Genomic DNA, 21,229 nt, shown 5'->3' with positions numbered 1-21,229 from the left:
AGTATCAAAGTTTCGCCCGAGAGTTGCCTCTTGCATAGTAGTGCGCAAGGAGGGCCTCAATGGAGTGGTGTGGCTCACTGGTTAGAGGCGGCAGACCCAGAAGCAGAGAACGGCCCGGGACCAGGGTTCGATTCCCGACGCGGTAGGGTCGTGGACCAGGGACAACGGACTCGATAATTCTCACCTCGGTGCCTACTCTAACCAGGGATCACACTCGGTAACTCTGGGCATTAAGCTTGTCTGATCTCTACAACGGCCCCCCACAGACGCCGGGGATGCCTGGTTCCACCTTGGAGATACCCAGAAGGGACCATCTCACAGGGAAAGCCAAGACGGGTTCCCCAGCGGACTTCAGCGCCAGTGAGCTTTACAAGTTCCACACATTACATAAGGGAATCAGAGAGACCTTAATATAGGAGCTCCCAGTATGGGGACCAAAGTCATGGATATATCATCACTAGACTGCCTTCTCTCACTGATGGTTGACTGATTTCCACAAACCATCCATTTCCATGTCCATGTTTGCATCCTCAAATATTGGCTGAAGACGTAAAGTAAACATGGAGAGCAAGAACATTTTGCAGCCAAGGCAAGCTAGGTAGCTGACAACATAGGGTGGATCATGACTGTCTGTCTTCTAACCCTAATAGGTGAGGACAGATTAGATGGCATTCAACCCATTGATTCTGGAAGTAGGGCTGCCTTGAACTAGGTACACAGCTAAGCCCTTTGCACAGTTCATCTTCATAATCAAGGTATTGCCAAAAAGAGGGTGGACTGCTGTGAATTGCTAGGAGAACCAGCCCCACGTGGTCTCCCATGAGCTTGTTTGCCTCACTTCATTACTAGTCTACATAGTAAATTTAGTATTGGATCCTTCTACAATTTGCAGGTAGAGTAGAGATGCTCTATCCCCGGAGGACAAGACTCCAATATAAAAAATCTTGCTCCAGAGAATTAATTTGTCATTAGAATTAGCTTGAAAGTAGACATACTTGTTTCTTTCCTGACATGAGTAATGTTGGTTTTCGGATGCCACTGATTCTATGCTGAAGTTCCTGTGTACACCTGTATTGTAGAATATTCTGGCCCAGAGTTACGTATGTTTACTGGTGGCGTTGACGTAACACATCGGAGCGCAAATGATGAATTTGCGCAGCTTGCAAGCACTAAGTTAGACGAGTTACATGAGTTAGACGCTAAATGGCCTGCAGTTAAGCGATAAATGGCCTGGTATTGTGAAATCCTTAATAATGTTTGCAAAGCGTGTGAGTAAGCAGGAGGTAACTGCACAAAACGCCCTTAGATTCCATGGGCAGCCAGCCCAACTAAAGCCATGCTTAACTGGGGAACACTCGCACCAAATAAAAATAGGCACAAGTAATGGGGATATGGTAATCGTGACATTTTTCTACGTATACGTTTTGCTAAAACTATACATATTATATGATTGAGCCTTTGACTCGGGTTTAATTAAGGGTTTTCCTTTAGTACAAACGTAAGCAAGACTCGCTTCACACACCTTTGCTTTGAGGCACACTTCTATATCATAATTAACACCACACAAATATATCATTTACAATGTCTGCATGACTTACAAAATCGTAGCACTCTGCTCACTTTTTTCCCTATGTGCAGCTCCATGGTGCAGACTTTCATGCATTGATGAATTGCGCTAATTTTGGTAAGCTAAGGCTTAATTTAAAGCCACACAGTATCATAGAGTGAGTTTGAAAGTAAAGACAAGGGTATGGCGGATGGATCTATGACAGAATTTCGACAGACAGAATTTCGACCTACACAAATATCGGCGTAATTATATCGATAGCAAAAATATCGACGCCCTATGTACAACATGGTAAGTACCAAAATATCGAAAAATTAATATCGATGTAAAAAATATCGTTGTTAAATATATCGATTTTTTTTAAATTTAAAATAACATAAAAAAAACTGTAAATAATACATAATAATTACTTAAACATATTTAAATATATGTAATAATGGTTAAAAAAAAATAATAATACATATTTAATAAAAAAAAATAATAATAAATAATATATAATATATAATTACTTAACAATAATTACTATTCCCACTCCAGTGGGTGCAACAGTAGGGAAAACTGACCCTGAACACTAAAAATACCCCTTTACCCAAAAACCTAAAACTGACCCTGAACCCTAAAAATACCCCTTTACCCATAAACTGAAAACTGACCCTGAACCCTAAAAATACCCCTTTACCAAAGAACTGAAAACTGACCCTGAACCCAAAAAATACCCATTTACCCAAAAACTGAAAACTGACCCTGAACCCTAAAAATACCCCTTTACCCAAAAACTGAAAACTGACCCTGAACCCTAAAAATACCCCTTTACCAAAGAACTGAAAACTGACCCTGAACTCAAAAAATACCCCTTTACCCAAAAACTGAAAACTGACCCTGAACCCTAAAAATACCCCTTTACCCATAAACTGAAAACTGACCCTGAACCCTAAAAATACCCCTTTACCAAAAAACTGAAAACTGACCCTGAACCCTAAAAATACCCCTTTAACCAAAAACTGAAAACTGACCCTGAACCCTAAAAATACCCCTTTACCAAAGAACTGAAAACTGACCCTGAACTCAAAAAATACCCCTTTACCCAAAAACTGAAAACTGACCCTGAACCCTAAAAATACCCCTTTACCCATAAACTGAAAACTGACCCTGAACCCTAAAAATACCCCTTTAGCAAAGAACTGAAAACTGACCCTGAACCCTAAAAATACCCCTTTACCAAAGAACTGAAAACTGACCCTGAACCCAAAAAATACCCCTTTACCCAAAAACTGAAAACTGACCCTGAACCCTAAAAATACCCCTTTTCCCAAAAACTGACAACTGACCCTGAACCCTAAAAATACCCCTTTACCCAAAATTAATTAATATTACAAATAAATTACTTCCCACCCTATTCCCCTATAAACCCACAACCCGCTCCAGTAGTAAAACATATAATTTAGTTAAAAATACACATAAATTATCAATTAATTAATCAATTAATCAATTAAAATAAATCATTGCCAATTAATATTTAATTGCAAAATAAATTAATCATTGAAAAATAATTATTTAATTACAAATAAATTACTTCCCACCCTATTCCCCTATAAACCCACAACCCGCTGTGGTAGTAAAACATAATTTAGTTAAAAATATACATAAATTATCAATTAATTATTCAATTAATCAATTAAAATAAATAATTGCCAATTAATATTTAATTGCAAAATAAATTAATCATTGAAAAATAATTATTTAATTACAAATAAATTACTTCCCACCCTATTCCCCTATAAACCCACAACCCGCTGTGGTAGTAAAACATATTATTTACTCTTATATATTTTTAAATTATAAAAACATATTAAACACATATTATAACAATTAATTTAAATACTTAACTTATATTTCTAACACATATTAGTAAATCGAAATTACTTACATCGATATATATGCTATCGATATTAGTAATTTCGATATATAAGCTATCGATATTAGTAATTTCGATATTACTTACCTTAGGGTCGATATTCTGGCCATCGATATTCTGGACATCGATATTCTGTCCCATCGATATTAGCAACTCGATATTAGTGTAGGTCGAAATTAAAAACTCGATATTTTGACTGTTTACCATGGCGGATAGGCTCGAGAGAGACATTTTACTGAAATGCTTACAAATATGGTTTACAAAGCAAAGGGAGGAGCTTGTGCACATATGAATGGAAGCTTGCAAGATCACCAAGAAAGTCCAAAGGGATCTGTACAAAGGGATTTGGGGTATCTGGTCGCAAGCAGCCGTTTTTCTTTACATCTTTTCAGTGCCAAGATCAATGACTCTGCACAAGAGGGTCTGTGTTCCTGTAGACAGAGGCATAAGAGGCTACAGGAACAAACACAATTTAAATAGCAAGTCTCTCATTTACAAACTAGCATTAAATGTGAGGGAAACAAATATCCGAAAGCTGGAAGGGACATTATTATTAAGCCTTTGGCTGCATTGGCACTTCAGTGCTCATGATTTCCTATAATGTATGAGGAGAGCTCTGGAAACTGCCTCATTTGAAAACAAACCCAGTCAAGTGATGTTTTCCTTTCACCACTTTTGAAAAACTGCGCCTGACATAATGATAGCAAACACCGCCGGGCTCCATTTTGTGGCCTACTCTGCTGTTGATTGAGTTGATTTCATCTGATAAGCGGGGAAATATCCCGATGCCCCATCAATCTTTGATCAGTGGATGAAAATGAGCGCATACATAAAATATGCAAATGCAAAAAGGGGATTTAATAGTTTGCTGTAAACTGTGGCATCTTGACATTTGAAAACGGATGTTCATTCCCATCTGTTTAAATTATTTAGCATGACTTATACCACACATTCGATTGTCGTTAGAGGAGCAGACCTCTTCACACCACACTCGCCCTCATTGTTGCATAAACACCCCGAGATAAGCATTGTTTTTGGTGAATATTCAATTTTATGGAAACCTTGCAAGCAAAAGCAAACATGCATTTGTCAAAAGTGAAAACTATTCTTTTTTTTGCTCTCAAACACTGTTAGGCTATTGTGTGCTGCTACAGCTTAATCAGCAGCCTGCATGGCAGATGGTTTAAATTTGCATGAGCCTTCTGCAAAAAGAATTGGCTCCTACCACCTAAACTGGAGACTTTCCTAGTAAAACTGTCTATTTTCTCCAAAGGCTACCATGGCATTTTCGGAGAAAAAAACACTCTAATTATTCTCTCTACCAGTCCTCCATATACATGCATGTATTCAACCCCTCATCCTGCACCCAAAGCATATTGATAGCAATTAGCATTCCATCATTCATAATCACTTTTGTAAAAATTGCTTTTTATTTTATTTTACCCTGCAGACTTCGTAAATTGTGTTTGTCAGTTATCACAGGGGGGATTGAATTCATATGAAACTGAGATGTCCTGTTTATCATGTGCTTTATTGGGCAATTTATTGCATTAGGAAACCAATAATTTTCAGATATAATCAGATTTAATTTTTAATAGGATTCCCCCTCCTATTCATACTTTCCTAATTTAGTGATATTAAAGCTGCTCAGATATAAACTGCCTCTCAGAGACTGGGGTGTCCATTAAAGTATTGCATTTCGAACGTGTTAATACACTTTGCATGATGTTCTTTCCACAGTCCTAAAACACAAAAGTTGTTAAACCTGGTAAGCTGGAATGAAACAATATAATTATATTTATTAGATCGTCCCAGAGGCTTTTTAATGTGCATATCTCATATTAGGGACCTATTAAAAAGGGACACTGGTGGAAACACATGAATAATGAACCATGTTAAGTGTTTATTTTCCTTTAACTTCATAAACTACTCTGCAGGCAGCATCTTGTTATTAAGAGGTATGTCTGAGCACATGTCCTTACACCTACTGAACATCAAGGGCGATGAATCAGACCTTGGTGAAAACTTGAGAGCATTGGGGTTTAATTAAAATGCTAAAGGGCTAACACAATCGGGCCAAGATTTACAAACACTTTGGGTCAGGTTTGCGTTACTTTTTTAACACATACCCCATGCAAGGCGTTCGGGTGGTATTTACAATCCAACACAAAAATCTCAAAGAACTACCTTTTGTTACTTTGTGTCATGGAGGTATTCCTTGGGTGATGCATGGGCGTTCCTGTGCATCCATCCATGGTTTTGACGCAATTTCATATCAACATAGACTTACAGACATGGATTTGCGTCAAAATTCTCCGTCACTCTGAGACTGGTGTAAAGATGAGAAATATTTTAATTTCTCCTTCTTTTTTTCCTCTTTGCATGGATGCTTCAGAATGCGCATGCACAAAGGGAAAATTGCCTTTCAGGATACTGAAAGGCAATGTGTGTTGGACCAGACACCTTCTCTCACAAAAACTATGCTGACCACCGCACATACACCCTTGCCCTAAAGTCCAGCAGTGCAGGGAGAGAGCAGATCAGGGCCACCTCTTTGTAGACACAGAGTTGTTGTGCTCTCTCCAGTTCATGCAATGCAGCACAGCAACTTCTCCTGCTGCACTGCGTTGTGTAATTTATTTGTAAATCTGGGTCTTGATCTATTATTCAGGTACAACAGTGACCTACCTAATACCCTTGTGCAATCTAGTATGTGTGCAGACCACCCACTCATGTCTACCCACCTGCCATGCATTCTGCCTTTCCCTTGTAACACAGTCCAAGTAAAATGCAGTGGGCCCAGTTTTATCAACCCGGCAGGATCCAAGGATGGTATTTTACCACAAGTCTGTGACAATAAGTTAGCTACTATACGCAAGCAAAACGAGAAAACCAAAACAAGTTCTAAAAATCAGTGGGCAAATATTTTAACAGGAAAAGACTTAAAAAACGTTGTCAAGACTTTGAGGGTAATGGTGCTAGTCACAGTCCAAGGCCGAAAAGGCTACCTGCAAGAGTTTAAGGATCAGTGGTTTGCATCATACCCGCCAAAAGAGTAAAAAGAGCATACATTTCAAAATACATCAGTGAGGCACAAACCAATAAAGAGGTATCTTCAGCATTTTCTATAACTTTTTTTTTTGTAAGACTTTATTAGCAGTTGTCAAATGTACATTACAATCTTTGTACGCCCGGAGGCCAGTTGTCATACATATATTAAATAAACTTCTTTGTTACACAGCTCTTCAGCCGACAACCTTCCGGTCTGGCAGCAATTTATTAACAATGTACTTAAGGCATTTCGGTGATTGGCAAAAATTTGAATCGTCTTACTTTTTATTTTTTATCTGACCACAACTTTAGACTCATTAGGATTAAATAACAATCTGTAACGATATCAATGTATACTCTACATCTCACACTAGTGGGTTTCCCCGGACATCTATTCTGTCCCCTCTATTTCAAGTTCTATAATCGGCCAAGCACATTTATACCTAGACCCCCTCCCATCCCCCCTCGGCATTCCAGGTGGATCATTTGTCTGCCTCGTCCTCGTCTCCAGAACTATCAACATCTTCCTCAGGAAGAGGTTCGCACAGGTCTCCCCGATAACTGTTCCAGGGCTGCCATATGCTGTTCCATTTGCGAGGGTTGGCTCTTATTTTGTATACCGCTCGCTCAGTTACCATCAGCCTATCCATATTCCTGCACCATTGTGCTAAAGTCGGTATTTCAGCTGCTCCCCATTTCTGCGCTATATCTCGCTTGGCTACCATAACCCCCACTATTACCCATTGCTGTCCTTGACGTGTTAAATCATTCTTCCCCCATACATTCAGCAAGCACACACGTGGGTCCGGTGTGAGCGATGTTTCTAGAGTTGGGGAAATGGTACGCATAATTTGTCACCAATATTCAGTGATAATCGGGCAGTCCCAAAGTGTGTGTAGCAATGTCCCCTCCCCTCCACAACCCCTCAGACAGTTTGGGTGATCTGTCCTACGTAGTCTATATAGGGTAGTTCTGGTGTAATATACCCTGTGCAGGATCTTAAATTGCACCAACCGGAATCGGGCCGAAATGCCTGCATCCCGCGGGGACGCCAGTGCGGCGTTCCAATCTGTCTCATCCATTTCACCTAGCTCTTCCTCCCACTTCTCTCTCAGCCTATCCAGTGGATCTGGCAAATTATTCAGTAGTTTTCGGTATGTGAGGGACGTGGCGCCCGTTTGCATAAAATCGGTGAGCAAACGGACCTCCAACGGGGAAGATTCGGGGACCTTTGATCCCGGCTCAATGTCCATCATCAATGTATGGCGTATCTGTATGTATCCGTATGTCTCATTGGGACCTAGGTCATACTGCTGTTGTAAGTGCGAGAAAGGGACCATTCCATTATTTGTCCATAAGTCCCCTACCGTGGCAATCCCTATGTTGTCCCACTGAGTGAATCCCTTACTATGTCTCAGGCATCCTAGCTGTTTAGTGTCCCATAAAGGTGTAAGTTTGGTTATAACACCTCCCTATTTGAGTCTCGTCTGTGCCCTATGCCATAGTGTCACAGTGTGTTTGGTCGGGCCCACTAATTTCATTATAAGACTCTTGTTATAAAGCGTGCCAATAGGCTATGCGTTCCTAACTGCGCTCTGTTTGCTAGATAGGCTGGGTCATCTTGTGATGCGTGGATCCATTGATTTATTACTTTGAGTTGCGACGCCCAATAATACAATTGTATATTCGGCAGGGCTATTCCACCGTCGTACCAACCTCGATTGAGTTTTATATGTGCCACCCGAGCCGGGCGCTCTCCCCATAGTAGACCTGTTACTACCGCCGTCACTTTTTGGAAATATATGGGTGGCACTAGAATTGGTGTATTCTCTAAGATATATAGGAGACGTGGTAACGCCATCATTTTAAACAGCGCAGCTCTCGCCAGCAGCGTCAACGGGAGAGCTTTCCAGTGCCTCACGTCAGCTTTCAGACGAGTGAGTGGCGGTAGTAAGTTCTGTTCGTAAAATACTGCTGCATCTCGGGTGACGTGGACTCCCGGATATTTAAACGAGGTGTCCGCAATCGCTAATGAGCAGTCGCTGGGAAGGTCCGGTAAAGGACCCTTCAATTCATAAATGATCGATTTTGTCCAGTTGATGGTGTAACCAGAGTTGACGCCGTGTGTATTACATATTGCTAGCAGCACCGGGATGCCAGTCTCTGGGTCATCCAGGTAGATTAACATGTCATCTGCATAGAGGGAGACCCTGTCTTCCCAATTATTCCCCCAATGTACTCCTCATAGTAAAGGGGTGGTTCTAATGACAGTGGTTAGTGGTCTAGGACCAAGGCGAACAATAGGGGGGAGAGCGGGCAGCCCTGTCTCGTCCCCCTAGCCAGCGGTATCTCTCGGGAGATGTGGCCATTGGCCGCCACATGCGCAACAGGATTCCTGTACAGATGTCTTATCCAGGAAATAAATTTAGGGCCGAAACCCATGTGTGCTAATACTGCGAAGAGGTATTGCCATTCCACCATGTCAAACGCCATTCTGGCGTTTAACAACAGTATGGCTGCTGGTCTTGTCAGTAAGGGGGCTTGTGCCAATGCTCCATGCACACGTCGAAGGTTCAACGCCGTGCTTCCATGGGGCATAAAGGCCAACTGATCCGGAGGAATCAGGTGTAAGAGGTGGGGCATCAGCCTGGGGGCTAGTGTTTTCGCCAAGATTTTAGCTTCAGCGTTAAGAAGTGAGATCGGACGGTATGATGTACACTCAGCGGGTGATTTACCCGGTTTCGGAATGGCCACAATAGTCACCATCCGTTGATCCAAGGGCAGTGTTCCCTGCACTTGACTGTCCTCTAGCATGGCCAGCAAGGGTCTGCTCAGCGTGTCTGCCATAGTCTGAAACTATGCGATCAGGATCCCGTTGGGGCCCAACACCTTACCCGTGTGGAGTGCATTGATTGCTAACTGTATCTCCTCTATCGATAGGTCTACCTCTAATTCGTCCACTGCTTCCTGTGGCAGAGTCGGAGTTCGCACATTCTGGAGCGCCAACATTGCTGCCTCTGCCGTGACTTCCACGTCCGGGGTGTATACTCCTTGGAAGTGGTCTGCTAGGATTTCTATTATTTCCGATGGGCGCAAGTGTAGCACCCCCGCCGGGTCTTTCAATTGTAATATGTTTCTGCAACCTTCCTTCTTTTTATCTAGCCAAGCCAGGAGTTTATGGATTTGTCTCCTATGTCGTACACTCTATTTGCTGTCACAGCTATATTCTCAAATGTCTGGCGTCTTAGGTGGTCGTTGTGTAGTTGCTGGCAGAGATGAAGTGCGTGAAGTGTACCCTCCGTTGGGTTTGCCATGTGGGCCGCGTTTGCTGCTTCGAGTTTTAACTCCAAGTCCAGCAACTCCCTCTGTTGCATGCGTTTGTGTCCTGCTATTGTTGTAATTGCCTGCCCTCTCAGGACTGTTTTATAGGCCTCCCATAGGGTCGTGGGGGATGGTACTGAAGCTGATTTTCTGTAAAGTAATAACGGGTCGTCTTTTTCAACTCCTTCCGGACGTGCGGTATCCTAATATATCCTGGGTAGATTGGAAATACTCTCTTGCAGGCTCTTTCGGAGCTGGACAAGCTCAGTGTTAGGGGGAGTGATCTGAAATACCCCTGGGCCTAATCTTCATGTCACTTATAGTAAGGTGGCCGTCGCCCAGTGTAAGAAAATAATCAATTCGGGATAGGCTGTTATGTGTTGCAGAGTAGTAGGTGTATTGATGGCCCTCAGGGTTAAGATGCCTCGGGATGTCCAGCAGTCCCTGTGCCTCCATGAATTCACTGAAGCGGGACGGACCAGGGGTCTGTGTCCGGACCGGAAATCTATCCTGCGTGTTGTGTGCCACTGCGTTAAAGTCTCCCCCCACCACAAGGTCACCCTCTGGGAGTTCTAACATGAATTTTCCCAGGTCAGGAAGGGTAGTCACATGTAGTGCCGGTGGAATATTTGCTGATACTATGTTAAGTGGCTTTCCTTCCCATTGTCCACAAGCTGCTGCGAAGCGGCCGTGTTCGTCTGTTCTGGTGGATTGTAGTATAAATCGGGATGCCTTTCTCATTAAAATGCCCGTCCCACGGGATCCTGAAGTAAAGTCTGAATGCACTATCATACGGTAGCCTCGTCTGTCTAATGCCTTACTGGCCGTGCCCACTAGGTGTGTTTCCTGAAGAAGGATCAAATCATGACTTATTCTTTTGATACCCTGCCGAACCAGCCCCCTCTTTATCTTGTCTCCCAGTCCCAGCACATTCCAGGACATCAACTGCAGTGGAGTCACCGGCCCCGAGCGAACACTCTCATCTAGGGTAGCAGTTTGTACGTCTTGTGCCATTTCTTGCCTATAAGGACGGACATGTTTTTCCTAATGCATTGATGCCGTCGTATTCGGTGTGTACCCATCTGTGTGTTCATTTCGTCTCGATGTGTATTATCCTTATTAGTCAAACAAAACAAACAGTGAAAAACACCCTCACCCTGAACTCCCCCCCTCCCTGCCCCCCTGCTATACAGACATAGAACCGCCTGCCCCCTCAACTTAGCAGAGTGCTTAACCCATTCCCCACACCAAATACTTGCTCGCGGTGGTGAAGATTCTCCGGAGCCGGTGGCCCCTCTTACTCTCCTCGGATGCCCTCGGCCCAGTGTCCTGCAGCAGACTGTCAGGTACTTCACAACGTTTTGTTCAAGTCATTTGTGGTTACCAGGTGGCTAATGATCCTTGTTGGCATCATCGACCACAGTATCTTCGTCCAGCAAGAGATCTTCTTCCGTTCTCTGAGATGTCTGCGAGTCTGAAGGAGCTCCTGTATTTTTCTTCTTATGCGTCCTGTTTGAGCGACGGGGCCAGATTAGTCGGTCTCCATCCCTCCAGCCAGTCTCTTGCTATTTCAGGAGTGTCAAAGAACCAAGTCTTGTTTTCTGCTATCACCCTCAGTCTGGCCGGAAAAATCATTGAGTACGTGATCTCTCTTGCTCTCAGCTCTTTCTTTACCTCCAACAACGTCCTCCGGCGGTGCGCGACCGCCGATGTGTAATCCGGAAAGAAGTCCAGCGTGGAGTTGTGGATCTTGACAGGAGGGGACACTCTTGCCGCCTGTAAAATAGCATCTCTGTCCCGAAAGTTTAACAGACGGGCAAGGATAGGTCGCAGTGTCGCACCCGGTTTTGGTCCACCCCCCGTTACTCGATGTGCTCTTTCCACCGAAAAGAAGGTGGATAGTCCTTTAGGCTGGAGCTCCTGTTTAATCAATTCCTCCACATATAGGTCTGTCGCTCTGGTGCCTTCTGATTCCGGTACGCCAAGGATTCTGATGTTGTTCCTTCTTGAGCGTCCTTCCTGATCATCCAACTTCTCACGTAATGTCTTGTTCTCTACCGACATCCGTTCCATCGCTGTTTGGAGCTCAGACACATCTTCCACTAGCGACTTTGTGACCACCTCCATTGAGTTCACTTTCTCAAACATTTTGTGAAAGTCCGCCCTAATCAGAGTGATTGCCGTAGATATTGAGCCCACTGTGGCCTGCACTTGTGTCAGCGCCCGCAAGATGTCTTCCAGCATCGTCTTCTGTGTGCTCGCCCCGTCCACCATTTTGCTGGCTAGGGTCTTGCCGTGCGCTGGGGAGGAGGAACCCCCTCCACTGGCATATCTATCGATACGGGTCTGTGTAGTGCCTCCTCTCGAGTTCTTGCCAGCCATTCTCTCTGTTTTTGCACCACAGGTTTCTCACGGGCTATGATTCTTAGTCTTTCAGAGCCCGTAGGACCTCTCCTGTGTCCGGTCTATGCCGTTCCTTACTTATGATCAGATTGAGTACTAGGCCGATGCTATCCGTATTGTGCGGGTCCCGGCAGGTTTTCATTCTGCGCAGTTCCCGTACTAGCTGACGGCAGTTATTCCTAGGCCATAGTTTCAATCTTTCAAAGTCTGCGTGCCACTGTATGATAACGGCATGTAACGCTGCTTCTTGTTGGGCTGGCCGCGATGTGCTAAGATGGCTGCCCGATCCTTTGTTTCACTGTGCTTTCGGTTTCACCTAACCGCAGTCTGGCTGTCGTTCCTCACAGCGGTGTTTATTTTCCTTCCCTACATTCACCGATGTCCATTTAGGCAACTTAGACCACTCGTTTCAGGTGGCGGACGGGTGTCTGCCTGCTTGGTTCGTGATGGTCGATCGTTTCTGGTGGTGTTCTCCTGAGTTGCCTTTACTTCCGCTCAAACTATCTAGTGGGACAGGTCCCAGCTTGTCGCTGCGGTGTAGGCCTCGGAACCGCCTCGGCATAAGTCTTGCCTCCGGTGTCGGACAGTGTTCAAAGTTGCTGCCCTGGGTTCTGCTCGGTCCTAGGCTTCGGGTCCCTCCGTTAGAGCATCTTTTCTGCACGGATGGATACACGGGTATTAGGAGAGGCCGCCCGATCTACGGAGCTCTTCCTTTAGGCTGCCGCCATGCTCGGCTGCTAGCCACGCCCCCGCATTTTCAATAACTTGATTATCCTTAAAATACTCGATATGCAAAACCCCATACCTGGCCATAAGACCATTGTTCTTTTCTGAATCAAAAGCTAAGAGTGTTGGTGGGCATGGCCTGATGCCTGAGGAACATGGCGCCGCACGAGTGAGACTCCAAGGAGTGAGCAGGGGGTTTGCGCTATCCCGCTCTCTACGAAGAAATGAAGCAGCACTGTGGGGTGCGGAAAACATCCTTCCTAAGAGGTTATCTTCAGCACTCCCTGTCTTCGTTTTGGAATCCAGTTTTCTATGATGGTATTTTTGGCTTCGGCGCTGCACGATCTACAGCGCCATTTTGTTTGTGAAGTTCTTTCCGAAACATCAATAATCCATCAAGCCCTCATCATGGCAGTATTCATATTTGCTAATTATCGTCTCTGACACAGCCTTAATCAAGCATCCTCCACATCAAATAATTGCCTATTTGCATGCCTGCTCATTTTTTATAGTGTATTTCTTCTCATGTTATCCTTATGCTGAGGGAAGAAAGCGTTAGCGGCTGCCATTTTAGCTCAGCCCACATTATTACTGTTGGGTTTGCATGTATCCCCTCATTTGGTGCTTACATGCTGGGAGCAATTCGGATGCAGCAAGACTTTTTTGTTTAATACTTGACATGCTCCCATATTGTTAGTGGGTGTCACTGAAGCTGCCTTTCTCATGGAAGCTGCACAGTCTCAAGGTGAATTTTCTTCACGACAGGCTGTCTGGATATTAACCATGGTCATACTGCCTCATAAGGAAAACAAATTCTGTGGTGAATTTTTTACATGACTTTTCGCTTGGAGACATTCTAACTAACTCTTTCAAGCTCAGTAGCTTTTTCTATCTCCCAGTAAGCATACTATATAGCCGATTTTTGCTGGCACTGTAACGTCTCCCACATCATATGCATTCTCCTCCTTATTCTATTACATGGGCAGACTAAAAAATCTGGTCCTCTTGCTTCGAGATCCTCTCATTCTTTTATGAAGAATTCCAGAATCTTCACAGAATTCTCCAAGATGGAAGACTCTGTATTGTCTTTACCTAAGGGGCCTATTCCTTCGAACTCTGCTCCTTCAGCAGCGGGGAAGTCTACTATAAAATGCTTGAAAAAAGACCCACCTTCTCCACCAAAAACCTCCTCCCCTGTTTCATTGGAGTTGTTGTTGGAAGAGATACAGGCCCGCTGACCTTTTATGGAGGAAACAAACGCCAGGTTGCAATTCCCTACTGATAACTGGTCTCAGATGGATGAAAGACTTATGGTAGTTGAACATAGCGTGTCTTCTTTTGAAATCACTGACACTAAAGTCAATGCAGTCCAATCCCAAGTTTCTACACTTCAAAAACAGGTTGAAGACCTTGAAAACCGAAATAAGAGGAATAATCTAAGTATTTATGGCCTACCAGAATGAACTGAGGGCTCAGACCTTCCCCTCGTCTTCAAGTCCTTTATTCTCAAGTTACTTCATATGCCAGAGCATACTGCGCTTAACATCCAGCATGCTCACAGGCTTGGCTGTCAAACTTCAAAGTGTATCAACCTCACGAAGACCAAGAGGAGTCATACTATATTTCCTCGAATAAACAGACTTACTAAAGGTTCTTGCAGCTGTCCAGTCAATCCAACGTGTCGTATAGTCTGGTTCAACTTTATTCTTTACACAAGATTACGTCAAAGCCACAGCAAACAGGCGTAAAGAGTTTCTCAACATGAGACCTGATTTACGTTCTTTGGGAGCTCATTACGGACTATTTCATCCTTGCCTCCATAAAGTCACCTACAAGAACAGAACGACAACCTACGAAGATCCACTTAAATTACAGAGCTTCATAAACTTTTGCAAAACAGAGACAATGGAATTTTCAGATGCTTCATCATCACAAACCATTTAATTTTATTAATCTTTTGGGATAACTCTCGCCCTTCCTTTTTTATTCTCTCTCTGTTGTTACATTGAATTTACAATCCATAGCTGTTCAGTTTAATGTTGTGCTATGTTGCATTTTTGCATGTTTTCAACTTGATATTAGCATGCTTCACTATAACAATTTTCTTCATTTGTTCTTTTTTTACTTCTCTTTCACAGAGTTGTCGATGTTTGTTTCCCGCCGTTGGCTTGTCATATGCTGCGTGTTCCTTGCCATGCCCTCCACTTTGTTGAATTTAGACGTGCCACCTGTTCCGTGTGGTCTTACCCCCCTCATTCCTGGTCGATATCTTTAGGTATGTCTTTTTCCTCATACTTCTATTTTTTTCTTTCCCTTGGCTTTTTCTTTATCTCTCTCAGGTGCTTTTATTGCTTCTTCACCCTACTCTTCATCTTTTCATCTAACCAATCTTTTACTTTTACAATTAAATCTCCTTTTATCTTCTCATCTGTACTATATGGTTAACCCTTTACTTCGTTGGATCTCTCTTTGCTATGTCTTTTGTTGCGTAATAGATCATCTGGATTGGTATTTTTTTCTTTTCTCTCTAATTATTTTATGTCTTTAAAATTAATTTCATGGAATGTCAGGGATCACAAATCTCCTATAAAAAAGGGTTTTGACTCATTTAGCTAAATTAGAACTTGATGTAGCGTATCTACAAGAGTCTCATTTAGCAGCTGAAGAATCTTTAAAGTTAAAGAAAGGATGGGATGGGGAAGTCTTGTTCTCTCCAGGAGACAGTAAACGAAATGGAGTTTTGATCCTTTGCTGTTTCACTTTCTGTTAAGCTCCTTTCTCAATGTTCTGATAAAGATGGACGTTGGTTATGCATCAAATTGTTGATTGGGAATGCTCCAGTTTCTTTACTGAATGTATACGCACCCACTGCTCCAGATTTCTCTTCTTGGACCTCCTTAGCCCAATAAATTACACATTTCATTGATGGTAATTTTATTTTGGCAGCGACTGTAATCAAATTATAGACCCATTCATCGACTGCAATTCAACTGTCTCTTTTATCCCAAACAAGGTTCACAAACCTTTTGTTCAAACCATCAAACAGCACAAACTGATTGATACTTGTAGACTTTACAACGCTACCACACGAGAGTACTCTTATTATTCTCCAGATCATCATACTCAATCATGCATTAATTATATTTTTATCTCCCATAAAGTATCCCAATCCGTATTAGCTGTGGATTTTGGTTCTATTTTAATATCCGATCATGCTTCTATATCTATTCTGCTAGACATTTTACAAAACCCTAATACTCCTAGAAGATGGTGTTTTCATAATGCTCTTCTTTTATACCCTTTGTTTACATCATCCTTTGCTTCCTTTTTCAACAAATATTTTTTATATAATCAGCATGACACTATGTCTTTCTCTGTCATTTGGGACGCTTTTAAAACATCGGCTAGAAATTCTATTATTGGTTATATCTCCGAGAAGTGTAAGAATACACATGAACTAACCAATAACCTCCTGAACATGATAAAGTGACTGGAGCATTATTATTATTATCCTAAATCAAAAGATTGTTTATCTGCGCTTATACATGTTACAATTTAACAAAGAGTCCACAGACAATGCCTCAATATATCTATTAAAATCCATTGCAAAATGTTACAGTGGTCAAAACAAAGCAGGGAAAATCTTAGCTAATTATATGAAAGTGAAGCAAAACAAACTCAATATAGACTCTATCATGGACAAACATCCAACATTGACATTAACGGGCACAGAAATCTTAAACACATTTTTACTTTTTTATAAATCACTTTACACCACATGGATTCCCCCCTCACAACATCACATTTCTCAGTTTTTTTCTACCATTCAACATTCCTCAGATACCCAACATGACCATTCACCCTTGGAGTTTAATCTATCACAAAACAAACTCCTTATTGCCTTAGAAGCTCTTAAAAAGGATAAAGCCCCAGGTCCAGATGGCTTAACCATTGAGTTTTTTCTACATTTCGCAAAACTGCTGCTACCCAAACTACACAACCTCTTAGACTCCTTTTTGCACTCAGGTGACTCTTATGGCTCTTTCTCAGAAGCATTAATTTGCCTTATTCCCAAGGATGGTAAGGACTTAAAATACTGTAAAAACCACTGACCTACCTCATTAGTTAATATTGACTATAACATTGTTTTAAAAGCTTTTGCTATACGCTTAGAATCTCACTAACCCTACTTGTTAGGAAAGGAACAATCCGGTTTTCCTAAGGGATGTTTTATTACAGATAACATTGGTTTATTTTTTGACATCTTGTCTAAATCATCCCATCTATTTCAATCATTAGCAGCAATAGCATTACACGCGGAAAATACGTTTGATAGAGTTGAATGGCCCTACCTTTTTCATACTCTTAAATGGTTTGTTTTTTGTCCCAAAATCATATTTTCAATAACACTCCTTTACTCAAACCCACTTGTGCTAATGGTGCTACATATTCATATTTTGATCTAGGTAGAGGTGTTCAGCAAGGTTGTCCTCTATCCCCTTTTCTCTTTAACCTAGCCCTTAAACCTTTTTTATCTAAAATCCACCAAAACCAAGATATACATGGATTTGATGTGAAAAATTCCCAAATCAAACTCGCAGCATATGCTGATGGCATATTGTTATTTATCTTGCAACCACAGACCTCTATTCCTGCCTTTTTAATGGAAGTCAAATCCTTCTCTTCTGTTTCTGGTTACAAGCTGAGCAAGGATAAATGTGAGATATTACCTTTAACTAAATATACATTTAAGGATTACTTTGTAACTTCAAATTTTGCTTGGAGTCCTAACCATATAACATATTTAGGTTTACACTTTACCCCTTCCACTTCCGATACAATCTTTCTCTGTATAAACAAGTGTGTACAAAAGGTCTCAGAATTAACTGCCAAGTCGCATCCTTTATACCTATCCTGGTGGGGTCGATTAGATTAGACACCATAAAGATGATGATAACCCCTATAATACTTTACACACTTTCTAACATACCAATTTCCATTTCCGCAACATTGTTAAAGAAGATTAATTCTATACTTTCCTCTTTTTTATAGAATAATAAAAAGTCACACATGTCTCTATCAAAACGAATACGTCTCAAATCAGAAGGAGGGGTCAATTCTCCTGATTTTCCTACAAATCAGAAGTCCTTCCTACTTCGTCAGTCCTCGAATTAGCTGGCCGATCACTTGGAGGATTATCCTCTATGGACTGCACTTGAACGCCTTTTCTTATCCCCTTTTTCCTTTCAAGAATATGTCTCTTTCTCTTGCAAGCAAAAATTCCTTTTCACTCCTATACTTAATTGCACCTTCAATCCCTACGGACTGAGGAAATATAAATTTTATGGTCAAGAAATGTTCCCTAACGTGTACCCCACCGTCTCCATGTACGAGCTTAAAGTGCATGTAACTTCCCTCCTGTGCCAGCTATGAAGACGCAAACACATTTGCGACCAACGTTAACATGTCCTCTTTCAGACCCACCCTGAATGGGTTGAATATTCAGTTTCTAAGTATGCCTTGCCAACGTCTTTTTGTGGTGTACTTTACACGTTTTTCAGCCCAGGCGAAGTAGGCCCTGTTTTCTGTCATCAAGCCTCTTTCCAAAGGCATCTCTGCCTCCTGAAACTGCAAGGTGGGATGCCCCCACCCGTGAACTCTGTCCTACTCCCTGCGCGGCTCACGGCGCTTAGCTCAGCCTGTTGTCTGCCAAGACTGTATTCAACCTTCGAATTATCTGTTCCGCTCCTCAAAAATACATTCCTGCCTACTAGTTTAAGTAAACATCCTTCCGGCTGCAGAACGAAGGGCCCGGCCTCTCTGTCTCCATGCAAGTAATTCATAGCTCCCGTTACCATGGTAGGCCCATACCCCCTCGCTTTACCCACAGACACGTAGGCACATGTGCACGCACTCATAGTCAGTATAGGATAGCCTCTGTCCGAGAGACCTTTTCCTTCTAGATAATATGGTTCCCAAACATCAGATACCAGATATGATATAGGAACGAGTTGATCTGACATGCCAGACTTCTGTCTCTTTCCTCTAGTGTAAATGTCAAGTCCCCTGCACCCTCCAACTTTACGTCAATCACACGTCATGCAGCTGCGCGCGCATCCTAGCTTCCGATTTCTGCTGACTCTGCACCATTCTGTCATAGAGCCACCCATTTCTGACACTTACATGTGACGTTTCTAGAACACACCTCTTTGCACGCCTTAGTTCACGCCTTCTGATTACGTATTGCTAACACGTGTGTATCCTTATCTTTTTTCTCTCAGCTGTTACGCCTTCTGCATTGACTTCTATTGTGTATATTAAGTATAAAAGTAATGTAATGTCAATAAAGTATGCTCTATCCCTTCCTGCACCCCTGTGGTGGCAGGAACCCGATATCCGGTACCTGAACCATTCCTTTTTAAGGAATAAAACCCCTAAGAACTCTAACACCACGGACTCTGCCTCTTTCTTTCCGATTGAGTTATTTTTGTTTAAGTACTTACCTGCATAGAAATTAAGACGGTAAATCAAATATTTACCACATTATTCTGGCGCCCGAACAGGGACCCCTCCCCCACCCCACGCGCCGGTTGGTGCGTTGCAGCCTTGATCCCCTGCCACAGTTGTGACGGACACTACGCGTACCCGCAGGATTTCCTGTATCTCCCTCAGGCCTACGGAGGTGACGGAGACTGCGATCAGCACCCAGACGAGGCGGTGAGGAGTGCGGAGGATCCCGACCAGAGCCTAGCCGAAAGAAGCAAGGTCCGAGGTGTCAAGAGGCCCACCAGTTCCGAAGTATTCACGTATCGAGTCGAGTCGAGTCCAGTCCGGTCCAGTCCAGTCGAGTTTTCCGAGGCCTTCTGTTCCGTGCTTCCCGGTGAGTACCGTTGCTGGGGACGCATATAGACGGGTGCAATATTATGTATCCGGTAAAGACGGGTTTGGGTACACAAACACGGTCTGCACTGTTTTAGACAGTGTATCTGTGCTGTTTAGCAGTACATCTAGTACCAAGGGTAGTCATACGTGTTCAAAAATGTTTCATGTGATAAATGTCGTGGTATGAGTGGACTGTTCTGTGTACATTACTGTGTTTTTGTGTAACTAGCTGTGTTCAGAAGTAAGCAACAAGTATCGAGTATCCAGCACTAAGTAACAAGATGCCGCTTTTCAATAAGTTAAGACAGATAGGAACTAGGAAAGGGATGCTAGAGGAAGAAATTCCTATCCCCCCTAGGGACACTCCTGGAAATTTTATGTACCATAAGCATGGCTTAGACGCCATACTGTACCTAGATTTATGGGCCGATTATACTAAGCACCTAGAAGAAAGACACAGGTGGCCCGTTACAGGAACTTGGGATGCCGAGTGCATCCTGAAAGTAGAAGAAGCACTATGGAAAAAGAAAGCCAGACAATCTCAGAAAGACGCCATAGAATTTTGGCGTAAAGAATCACATAAACGTGCCGAAAAAGCACTCCGAAGAGAAGACAGACATAGAGAAGAGTCGGATAAAGCCCGAGAAAACGAATTAGTTAATGAAGGGATCCGAGTAAAAGCAGGACAAGTAGACCGCATGCGAAACAATCTTGTAAATGGCATGTACTTAGTGACCGAGGGTTCGCCTGAAACCACTTCAGAAATACCGAAAGATCTGCCACCACCATTGGTTCCAACTAAAGTAAATCACAGGACTACAAAGGACATATTTCTTGCTTCCTATCTAGATGATGTAGTTCCCGCTTACACCAATCCACCTGCCCAGGTACCGCCTGCTGACGGTGACGGAGGTGGCAACCCACTCCAAGACAATGTCCCGCCCTTACCACAACAAAGTTCACCCGCCCGAAATCCTGTTCCACCTGTTCCTCTACCACTTCCTACACCTAAGATAAATACCCTGAATCCGTTTGGGCCTGACCCTGGGAAAACACCAGTTCAGTTACTTACACAGACCCCGCAGACAAGTCATGCTCAAGCTTCCGCCTCTGGAGGTGCGACAGGAGGTCACCAGACCCCGCCACAACAGCATAGGTTAAACATAAGGGACATATTAAAGAACCGTACACCCCGAACCTCAAATTTCGACATGCTTAAAGAACCCCTTCCAGTTTGCAGATACGATCCAGTACCCGGTAAAGACGATAGGATGTTATTAGCATCTCTACGCTTACGAAAAGTTACAGATTACTTAGTGTTGTTCCCAGGGATGACTGAACACCTAGATAGAATATACCATTTT

This window comes from Lissotriton vulgaris, chromosome 1_1 (assembly GCF_964263255.1).
Source record: "Lissotriton vulgaris chromosome 1_1, aLisVul1.2, whole genome shotgun sequence".
NCBI lineage: Eukaryota > Metazoa > Chordata > Amphibia > Caudata > Salamandridae > Lissotriton > Lissotriton vulgaris.
This window is presented reverse-complemented; position numbering follows the sequence as displayed.